Source organism: Marmota flaviventris, chromosome 11 (assembly GCF_047511675.1).
Source record: "Marmota flaviventris isolate mMarFla1 chromosome 11, mMarFla1.hap1, whole genome shotgun sequence".
NCBI classification, from domain to species: domain Eukaryota; kingdom Metazoa; phylum Chordata; class Mammalia; order Rodentia; family Sciuridae; genus Marmota; species Marmota flaviventris.
In genome coordinates, this window is record NC_092508.1 from 74,439,307 (window position 1) to 74,449,588 (window position 10,282).

General features: G+C 39.4%; 1 long non-coding RNA gene across 1 annotated transcript; it reads right to left on the reverse strand.

Moving 5' to 3' along the window:
* Positions 1-4,184: 4,184 nt before the first annotated feature.
* On the reverse strand, positions 4,185-9,930 carry LOC114084023 (uncharacterized). The gene is made up of 2 exons (XR_011709123.1): positions 9,297-9,930; positions 4,185-5,958 (listed from the first exon to the last, which is right to left on the reverse strand). It is a non-coding gene; the product is annotated as an uncharacterized lncRNA (long non-coding RNA).
* Between the last annotated feature and the right edge of the window lie 352 nt (positions 9,931-10,282).

The following is a 10,282-nucleotide window of genomic DNA, read 5'->3' on the forward strand; positions in this document are numbered from 1 at the left end:
TATTTCACTTAAGGAGAGGGGTATTCCAGGTACCAATTCCTGAAGCCTGGGCAAGTTGAGGAACTACTATTAGCTGACAAAGAGGGGAGCCTAGAGGTGGGGACACACAGAAACTAAGAGGTGGGAGGTATACAGGGTACAAAGGCTATTTTATGTCTTATCTCCAGTTCTAATCATCAAATTATCTATAGTGGTGATGGGATGGCTTTCTATCTCTAAGGCAAAAAGTTTCCCATCCTCTCTAGCAGTTAAACCAAAGATGGGTACTTCCATTTCATTTTGACATGTCACATATGTAATAATATTAAATCTCTCCTTCCGTTTTCTAGTAACAATAGGCATAATGTACTGATAGTGGTTAACAGGTATGTTCTTGTACTTATTATGTTCCAGCTTACTAAGGCTTTGAATGGGTAGCAAGACTAATATGTCAGTCAAAGTTCTTTCCAGTTAAAATGACAGAAAATTCAATCCAAACTAACTTCAGGTAAGAGAGAGCAATTTTACTCATGTATCAGGAGAGCCCAGTAATAGATGCAGCTCCAGGAATGGAGGTTCAAATGTCTTCAGCACCCTGAACTTCTTTCTCTGTCTCTTGGATCCACTTTCCCTGTTTTTGGTCTCTTCTTCAACACACTTTTGTTCTTTCAGTTTGCATTTTTTCCATGTTCAACAACAGAGAACTAAGCAAAATAGATCTTTCTAGTACCTCTCAAGCAATCCTGACTAGTCACTTTGACTACTTGGAGTGCAGACTGGTTAATGGAAAAAAGAATTAGTATAATCTATGGCACAATTGAGTGAGGTCTAGGTAGTATTTGTGTGATGATTCATGTCCCATGACACACCTGCTTGCTAAAAGCATGACCTCATGGGACTCCTTTGGCAAGTCAACCTGGGCTATTCCTCCAGGTAGCACAGCTTCCAGCTCCTGGTTTTTCCTTTAGAAAACTCTGGTCATTCTCTGTTTCTCTCTCCCCTTGTATATGCCTGTCAAGATTCTCTTTCCAGATTCAAGGAAATCCTTTCCTCTTTAAAGCTTCTTCAAGATACTTAGCCTGTTCCCTGAGAATTTATGATTTTCTAGAAACAAAGCTTGAAAGACTCATAGGCTATTCTTATTTGCCTTTACTTTACTTCTTTTCAGGGCAATGAAAAATTAGCAGATCTTACAGGAGTAGGGAGGGAAGAGAGAAGCAACAGCAGAAAATATAGGGAGAAAAAATACAGACATAATTTAATTTAAAAATATTATCCCAAGGATTTGAATACACAATGATATTTCAAGTTAGCAATACAGAAAGTTCTTTTATTTCTCTCTCCATTTTAAGATCTGAGGAGGCAGAGACCATTGGCAAACAAGCTGGTGATTGAGTGGGCCTCACAGAAATGTGTTATGTAAATTAAGCCTTGACAGGTATTATGTGCTACGCTTATTAGCATAGAATTTATGTCTTAGTATCAGTTAAGGTTTTCTTTGTTTATAATATCAGTAAGGTTATATAATATTTTGTGTTTATAATTTTTACTTGAGGAAGATGGATTTTTGAAAATATATTGTTTCTGTTTTTCCAAGAACTGCACAACTTATTAGCCTTTTAAATAGCACATTTAAAAAGGAGTTTCTAGCAAAAGAAATTCAAGGAACAATTGGATTTTCTGTGGGTACTATCCAGTGATGCCTCTTGATGGTACTGCTCTAAGTATTCAACACAGGGATGATTTAATTGAACTAATTTGAAAAACAGGTAACTGGAGAGCTGAGAAACCAAAAGGGGAACTGTGATTTTTCAAGAGGATGAAGCCATTACAGCTTCTAAGCTGGAGGGATAAAGGGAAGGGGCTGTGCTACTAGAGCACAGCTCAGGGGTCAAGGGTCAGTGGGCAGGCACTGAAGCATGGGGGAGGGGGAGGGAACACTGTTTTTTCCATCCTTCAGTTCACTTTTCTGCTCAGGCTTTCCATTGATCACACCCAGCTGGAAGTCAGCTCCAGAGAAAGCAGTGGAAATGCAGCTTTTGGGGAAGGGCAGTCCTGTGATATGAACCAGAGGAGGGAAAAGAGCCAGGAATGGATCCAAGGGCAAGTGGGCCTGTGATGCTGAATTCTCACGGAATATTTTAAAATCTTCATTGTTACAAATCTGATGTTGAGCATTTATTTATACTAGAACAGCAAAGTTATTTTCAATGGCTTCTATCAATGGGGTATTTGAGGTATTTATTGAACCATTAAATCATGACAACTTTAAGCTGATGTTGGGATTCCTAAAATTTTCTTCTTTTTAAACTTATTTCTGAATTTTTTTTTTTTGGGGGGGGACTGGCGTTTAACCCAGGAGCTTTTATCCACTGAACTATATCCCTAGCCCTTTTTATTTATTTAAAACAAAATTTGGGATAAGTAGGGTTGTGCTAAGTTACTTTGGGCCTTACTAAGTTGCTGAGGTTGGCTTTGAACTTGTATTGTTCCTGTGCCTCAACCTCCTCAGTCGCTGGGATTACAGGAATGTGCCACCATACCTAGCCCAAATTTCTTGATCTTTTAAATGAATCAAGGTTTTTGCTCCGTACCAGAGTTACTCCCTTTTCTTTCATTTGGAATACTGAGAATCTTCATCACTTTTCTTGTTAACCTTCTATTTATCCATTTGAAGGTTGCTAAGATTTGCTTATACTATAACTTCAGTGATATTTTCCAAAATGAATTTTCATTTCAATCACCAAAACTATACTGCAGAGGATATGGCAAATATTTGTGCTCATTCCTTTAAAGCCTCAACCTGGCTGGCACCTCTCTCTAAATATAGATCAGGATTAACTGAGTAATAAGGCAAGAGCGCAGTAGTTTCTCTAATAAATTCTTCAATACTGTTACTGTAGAGGAGTCTTTTGAAGGATTTAACCTCAGGCAGATAGAAACTTTGGAAATATTGGGGAAAGTCCACATTCTAAAACATTCACAATGTTAGGAAAATTGTAACAAGCTTTATGCTATCAAGGAGAACCAAATAAAAGATTTTCCATATATTCATTCCCCTTTTTTCACAAAGTTCACATGATTTTTTTGTTTTAAGGAAATGATTGTTTTATTGTAGTTCTAAAGATTTTAGAACTATGTCTTTTCCTCCTCCCCTTTAAAATTGGGCATGTGTCAAATTTAAACAGGGTATACTAGTTTTCCTTCTATTAAATTTTTAAAAGTAATGGTAATAGAGATTGGAATAGATCATGTTAAAAAAGTATAAGTAAGTAAAAGAGCTTTAATTTAAAACTTTGTGAAAAGCTGGATGTTTCTGGAAAATGGCAGTGAAAGAAAAATACCTCTTAATAAGAAGCAGAAGAAAGAACCTTAAGGCAAAATTAAATTAGAGATATCAAACATTTTTGTGGGAAAAAGAGACAGATGTGCTTTTGGAACTGGAAAAATATTGGTTAACTTTTAGTTGTGATCACACTTTGGTGGTATCTATGTGAAGCAAATGTTTTGGCTCTAAACTTGTTTCTGCCACTTTTATGTTTTCTTCCTTCACCAACCTGAAGGAGAATAAGGCATATTCTGTCTCAGGAAACTCAACTAGAAGACTTCCCTGGGTCTCAAAACTGCCACTTATTGAGAAACAATTTAGTGTCCTTCAAATGAAAAATTCCTCTGAAAGACTACAACAGCCAGAAATGGGGACAAAATTGCAGAAAGTGGTCCTACTGTATTTTGTAATTCAGAATCCATTTCTCACATGAGGAAGTGGTGTTGAAAAAGGTCTGATATCATAAGACTGTAAATATATCTGCTATCATGTAAATGAATCAATAGTGATAATGATGTTTTCCTCTTAAAATAGTTCATCGGTACACTAATTCATTCTTTTTCTTGAAGTGATCCTAATTTCACTTTTTGAAAAATTTGTGCAAAACTTGAAAATGTCTGAAGACAAATTAATCTACACTTGTTACCCTCTTCCTATGAGACAATGAGTGCTCATATTAGTTTGATGAAACTTGATATCTGAACACAATAACATCCTTTATCTTCCTAGAACACTAGTATAGAAAAGCAGACACCAGTTTTTAATTTTAAAGATGAGAAAAGTGAGGCAGGACAAACCGATTACTGCAAGGTGACACAAAAAAGTACTGAAAGATCCACAGATCCCAAACCCGGAACGAACCACACGAGACACTGGCTGCAAAAAGCAGGAGGCGTTTATTGTCACACAGGCGCCTGCGGGTGCTCAGCGAAACCTCAGCCGGAGCTTCGGTGAACTGGCACACCGGGCTTTGGGATACAGATCTTTTATAGGGTACAAGTGGGTTAGTTCTTAGCTTAGCACAGCAACAGCCCTTCTATTGGTTCCTCTGAATCCAGCAGGGGGGTCACCTAGTGGGTAAACTTGTTTTTCGACTTTTTGTTCTTGGAAAAACCCTAAAGTTACATCTTGCCCTTCTTGGTTCCTGTTTTTAAACTTAGTTCTCAAGTTTAGCTGGTAGGGCTGTCTGAAAGGAACATTTTGTGGTAGGGGGCCTGTTAGGGTTATCTACATAGAACATCTTGTGGTAACTTTGTGCAACACTTGAAATGCTATGGGCAGCTGGTGGGGCTTTGACATGGGGTTTGGGTAAGAAAGCATCCTGCAGCTTCAAGGCATAGGGGCTGGATTTCCTAATGTGGGGCCTGGGTCCTTGAGGTCCTTCATTTCCCCCTTTTCTTTATCCGGGATATAATCTTATATCCATTGATCTACCTGTTCAGAGTCCGGCACTTGCTCAGCTGATGGCTCAGGGTGCTGTGGGAGTACTTGATATTGCTGCGCGAGGACCATAGTTTGGATTACAGACAGTCTTCTTTTTATAAATTGCATTAATTTGTTGAATATACAAGGTCCAAAGGTTAAAATTAACAGTAATATAATCAAGGGGCCAGCTACAGTAGATAATATAGTAGTTAGCCTAATTTTGAATAGGACCCCAGGGTCGTAGGCATTTTTGAAGTACATTTTTAGGCCCCATTGTTTTTTTTTTTTTTATCCATTCCTTTGATGTCTTGCCTGCCTGAGTAAAGGTAATGTTTAAGGGGTTGCAGGCAAACGTGGAGCATGGCCCTGCCCCGTACCATTTTAGGTTCCTACAGGAGTCGATGTATGCTGCGGAAGATAGTGGGGGCTCTTGTCCCTTTTTTTTTTTTTTTTACTTGTATTAAATCCCCAGATGAACCTGGCTTCCATCATATATCCCTCATAGTTTTATATCCCCAAGATTTACAATAGTAACTTTCATGTTGTCCACATTTTTGTGACTGGGTTTTTTTCATCCCTAGGGCATATGTAGAAGGGTGTCTCCCTTAGAGCTGCTCTACACCCTGTGGGATGTTTTATGCAGGTGCAGCGTCCACTGTAGACGCATGCTTCTGCCTCACTGGGATCATCAAAGTCCTTTGCCTTAGCCAGCAGGTAACAAAGATCAGGCCTTAGAGCAGGTTACTAAGCCCGAAGGGGGTATTTTGTGGATGTTTGGTTTTAAATTATATCTCCTGTCCCCGATAATATTTGCCATGTCTGGCTCACAGTTTGGTTAGCAACCGTTAGGGGAAATACAATGCACAAAGCAAGGAAAATCAACAGCGTGTGAGTCTTATCTTTACTGGATTTTGAGTGCGTTGCAACTTTCATTCTGGATCCGGAGAGGTGCCTGCGGACTCCTGTGGATGTGCAGCTTTCACGTGGGAGGTGTGGATCCAAGCGGTGATGCCGTCCACATTGACTGCAGTGGGAGTGGTCAGCAGAATGGTGTAGGGTCCTTTCCACCGCGATTCGAGGTTCTTGCTCTGGTGCCTGCGTACCCAGACGGTGTCTCCAACTTTGAAGGGATGTGGCAGCAAGGGGGTTTTAAGTTCCTCTTTGTATGCTGCGGCTAGAGGCTTCCAGACCTCGTTCTGGACCAATTGCAAAGCATGCAAATGAGTCTGCATAGATGGGGTGAGGGAGGCATAGGTTTCAGTTTCATAAAAGTTAACAGCGGGAGGTGGGGCACCGTACAGGATTTCAAATGGGGTTAGTCCATGTGGGCCTGGGGTGTTTCGGGCCCGATACAAGGCTAAAGGTAGGAGTTGTACCCAGTCTTTAGTGCCAGTTTTAAGTGTTAATTTAGTTAAAGTCTCCTTGATGGTTTTATTTATCTTTTTTTATCTGTCCTGAACTTTGGGGTCTATAAGCACAATATAATTTTTAATTAATTTCCAATGTATTGGCCACCATCTGACTTACCTGGGAGACGAAGGCAGGCCTATTAAATGTTTTTTTTTTTTTTTTTTTTTTTTGGTCCTCACTATCAGGATCAAAGGGAGTAAACCCCCGATAAGCCTCTTTTAATTTCTTTAAGAAGGCTGTCGGAGTTTCCTTTGACCCCTGGATAGTCTGTCTTACCTGAGCCAAATTAGTGGGCCATCGCCCTGCTCCATGGAGACCCGCTATGAGTAACTGGCAATAGAGACGTAGGTGGTTCCTATCTGCTTCAGTCGCATAGTCCCAGTTTGGCCGGGTTAAAGGAAAAGCTTCGTTAATCAAATTTGCGAGTTGGGTGGGGCGCCCGTCATCCCCTGGCACATTTTTGCGAGCTTCCAAGAGAACCTTTTGTTTCTTCTCTGTGTCTAATAGAGAAATTTTTAATTCTGCTACTTAGGACTGGATAACCATATTAGCAAACATCAAGTCTACCTGCGTTGGCTAGAAATAAAAGCCTTAGACTAAAACTATTCTAGTAGTCCCTTTGACAGTTATCAGGCATTTCTGTCTAAGAATCTCTCTTGTAGCCTCCAGTCTACTTATTTATGGAAGTTACATTTAATTATTATTATTATTTAAGATGTCCAGGAACAGCTGTGCTTTGGCTTTTACTGTCTTTGCTAAGTGTTTAAGATGAAGCAAGTCAAACTGACTTTTATTTTTACCTATTGTTTATAGTCAGCTGAGTTATCCTGGGAGTCCTCGGGAACTTCATAGCAGCTTTTCAGTTCTGCTAGTGCCATTTGCGCTAGGATGGGTCCAGGCCTTGCTTGACCATATGGCTTCCCTCAGAAGCATCAGGGATGTCTCCCTTTTTTAATGATCCTCCTCTTTACAGCAAATGCACCGATTGGCTTCCTGTTCTCCACTGGTCTCATTAATCTCCTTGCTCAGGAGGTTATGTGGCCTAGAGTTGCTGAGCCCTTTGGAGAAGTTTCCTATTCCCTGATTCAGACTGACTCAGAGGGCAAGAGCCGAATATTGGTTTTCTTGGCCTTTTTAATTTAACTAATTTTAAAACTTGATCTTAAACATCCAGCAAATAAGTTAACAGCCTTATATTAAGAGCACTGGGCTTTAATGTTTATTTTTTTATCTTGTAGGTGATAACTCCTTGTCTTATGTTGGCCCAGGTTGTGTTCTTAAAGTAATACCTCTTTAAAATATTAATAGGCAATTTTTAAATCATCTATAAGTAAACTACAAAACAAAACTAACTAGGGTAAAAACATATTTAGCTTATATAATAGCTACCTTGAATTCTAGTAGGGTTATACATCATAATTTTCTGTTTGAGATCCTAGTAATCTTGGCATAAACCTATTTTTGGACACAACTTTAACTGTACTGAAATCTGGCTTACTTTTTTATAGCCATTTTCATATGTAGTGAGATGGGATAGAGCCTTATCTCAAGTAAGGCAGGGCTCTTTATAAATCTCAATTACTATAGTTCTGAAGCTGATCATTTTATAAAGTTTACATAAATTGTTGTTCAAGTTTACATGAACATTAGCTAACATAACATAATATCACACCTAAAACATGAATTAAAGGCTGAAAGCTTTTAACCTCTTATAGAAAAGTAGTGATGTACTTTTGTGTTTTGCAATAAAACCTTTACATTTTTTTTTTTTTTAATTACCATATAACTTTAGAATACCAGCTTGATATAAGGTTCTTTCGAAGCTTTTACCTTACAGGCTTGTATACCTGGAAGATATGAACACATTAATAACACCATAATTATATAAACTTTTTTTTTTTTGTTTGTTTACATTAAGTTATATTTTCAGGTTTAGATGTTGGAAATTATGATACAAATTTAAGAAGCAATTTTTAAAATTTAAAATTTTATATCTTTTTACATTAGAAAAACTTGTTCACATAAAACTGGAAATAGAATCTCTACCATCAGAAGAAATTTTTTTAGTACCTTTAAGCCACTTTGCTTGTTCTGAAGTTTCTAAAGTAGCATTGAGTTACATTAAATTTACTTACATATTATTATATATATCTGAAATTAAGCTTTGAAAATTTTTAAGATTATTGTTATTTAATTATCTAATGTCATTTTTATGAGCCAGACCAACGTTTTAATTAAATTGTTTTTTTTTCAGGTTACCCAGTTCAAAATTGAAACTCTTTAATTTTTTTTTTATTCCAAGTATTTAAGTTTTCTAGCATGAACTATCTGAAATCAAACTAAACAATTGCTTAAACCCAACTTTTAACTGCAAGATAGTGCAATGCTTTAGAACTATAGGTGTAAAATCAAGGGTCTCAGTGTGACTGGCTTTACTGCATTCAGTGTTCCTTCTTTTTAAGTAAACAGAGGTGGTGTAATCCTTAAGATGTAGATAAGGACCCAGGGAACTCCCCAGAGCTAAATGGCTCTGGCAGCTGCTGGGAGTCCCTTAATCCTATCTTTTATCCATAGGATTAGTTCCTCCAGTTTGGTTTGACCTTAGGCATTTTTTTTTTTTGTTTTTCTAACTTTTTAGTAGCCAGCTCCCAAAAAGTTTATCCTCTGCTTGCAGTTGTTTTGAGTGCTAGGCTTCCCCAAGAAAGCAGAGTGGGGACTCCTTAAAAGTCCCTTTGAGAGTGTCAAAATTTGTGACTGAAAATTTGGTTCTCATCTCTAAAGTACAGATATGAATCAGACAGGACATAAAACACAAAGAACGCTGCGCGGCTTCGGCACAAACCGAAAGAATCAGATGGCCTGGGAGAAACTGCTTCTCCGTCGCCTACAAAAACGGTGTATCCCTTGGAAACACCGGGGGCCCCAAAGAAATGGACCCCTCTGATCCCTGGGACGTCTCCCAGGGTGGCAGGGGTGAAGTCTGAGTTCGTCAACTCCTTCCCCGCCTGCCTCAGAAAGCTGAGTGATCACAGAATTACTTCAGAATCGGAATACCAATGACTATGCCTAGTCTTTCAGACGCTGCGCGAAACAGAGAACAGATAGCCAATAGGACAACAGGTTAGACATAGACAGCTCGAGCTGGCCAGCTTACCTCCCAGTGATGTCGAGTGTTCTCCGGATAGGGATCGGGATCGGAACCGGGATCGGGAATCTCGGTGGAACCTCCAAAATGAAAGATCCACAGATCCCAAACCCGGAACGAACCACACGAGACACTGGCTGCAAAAAGCAGGAGGCGTTTATTGTCACACAGGCGCCTGCGGGTGCTCAGCGAAACCTCAGCCGGAGCTTCGGTGAACTGGCACACCGGGCTTTGGGATACAGATCTTTTATAGGGTACAAGTGGGTTAGTTCTTAGCTTAGCACAGCAACAGCCCTTCTATTGGTTCCTCTGAATCCAGCAGGGGGGTCACCTAGTGGGTAAACTTGTTTTTCGACTTTTTGTTCTTGGAAAAACCCTAAAGTTACATCTTGCCCTTCTTGGTTCCTGTTTTTAAACTTAGTTCTCAAGTTTAGCTGGTAGGGCTGTCTGAAAGGAACATTTTGTGGTAGGGGGCCTGTTAGGGTTATCTACATAGAACATCTTGTGGTAACTTTGTGCAACACTTGAAATGCTATGGGCAGCTGGTGGGGCTTTGACATGGGGTTTGGGTAAGAAAGCATCCTGCAGCTTCAAGGCATAGGGGCTGGATTTCCTAATGTGGGGCCTGGGTCCTTGAGGTCCTTCAGTACAACGAAGATATAATCAATACTCAAATTTTCTGGTCTTCCAACTCCTAGCCTAAAGTACCTTCCATTATACCATTTTGCCGTGATTGTAAATTAAGAACCATTTCCTTAGTCTTTCTAACACGCTCTATTCACACCAGGTCCCTTCAACACTTTGCTTGTACCTGCATATTTTCTATAAATCAGCACCCCACGAAATGGTGTGTTCATATGTCTGAGACCTTTTGTTCAGGAAGCAACACAATCTGAATCATCTATCAATTGACACTCCCAGTGAAACAGTACTTCCTGTTGTATATGGTCACCTCAATGGTTAGGACAGTTCTCAGGGTCAGTGACAAAACTGCT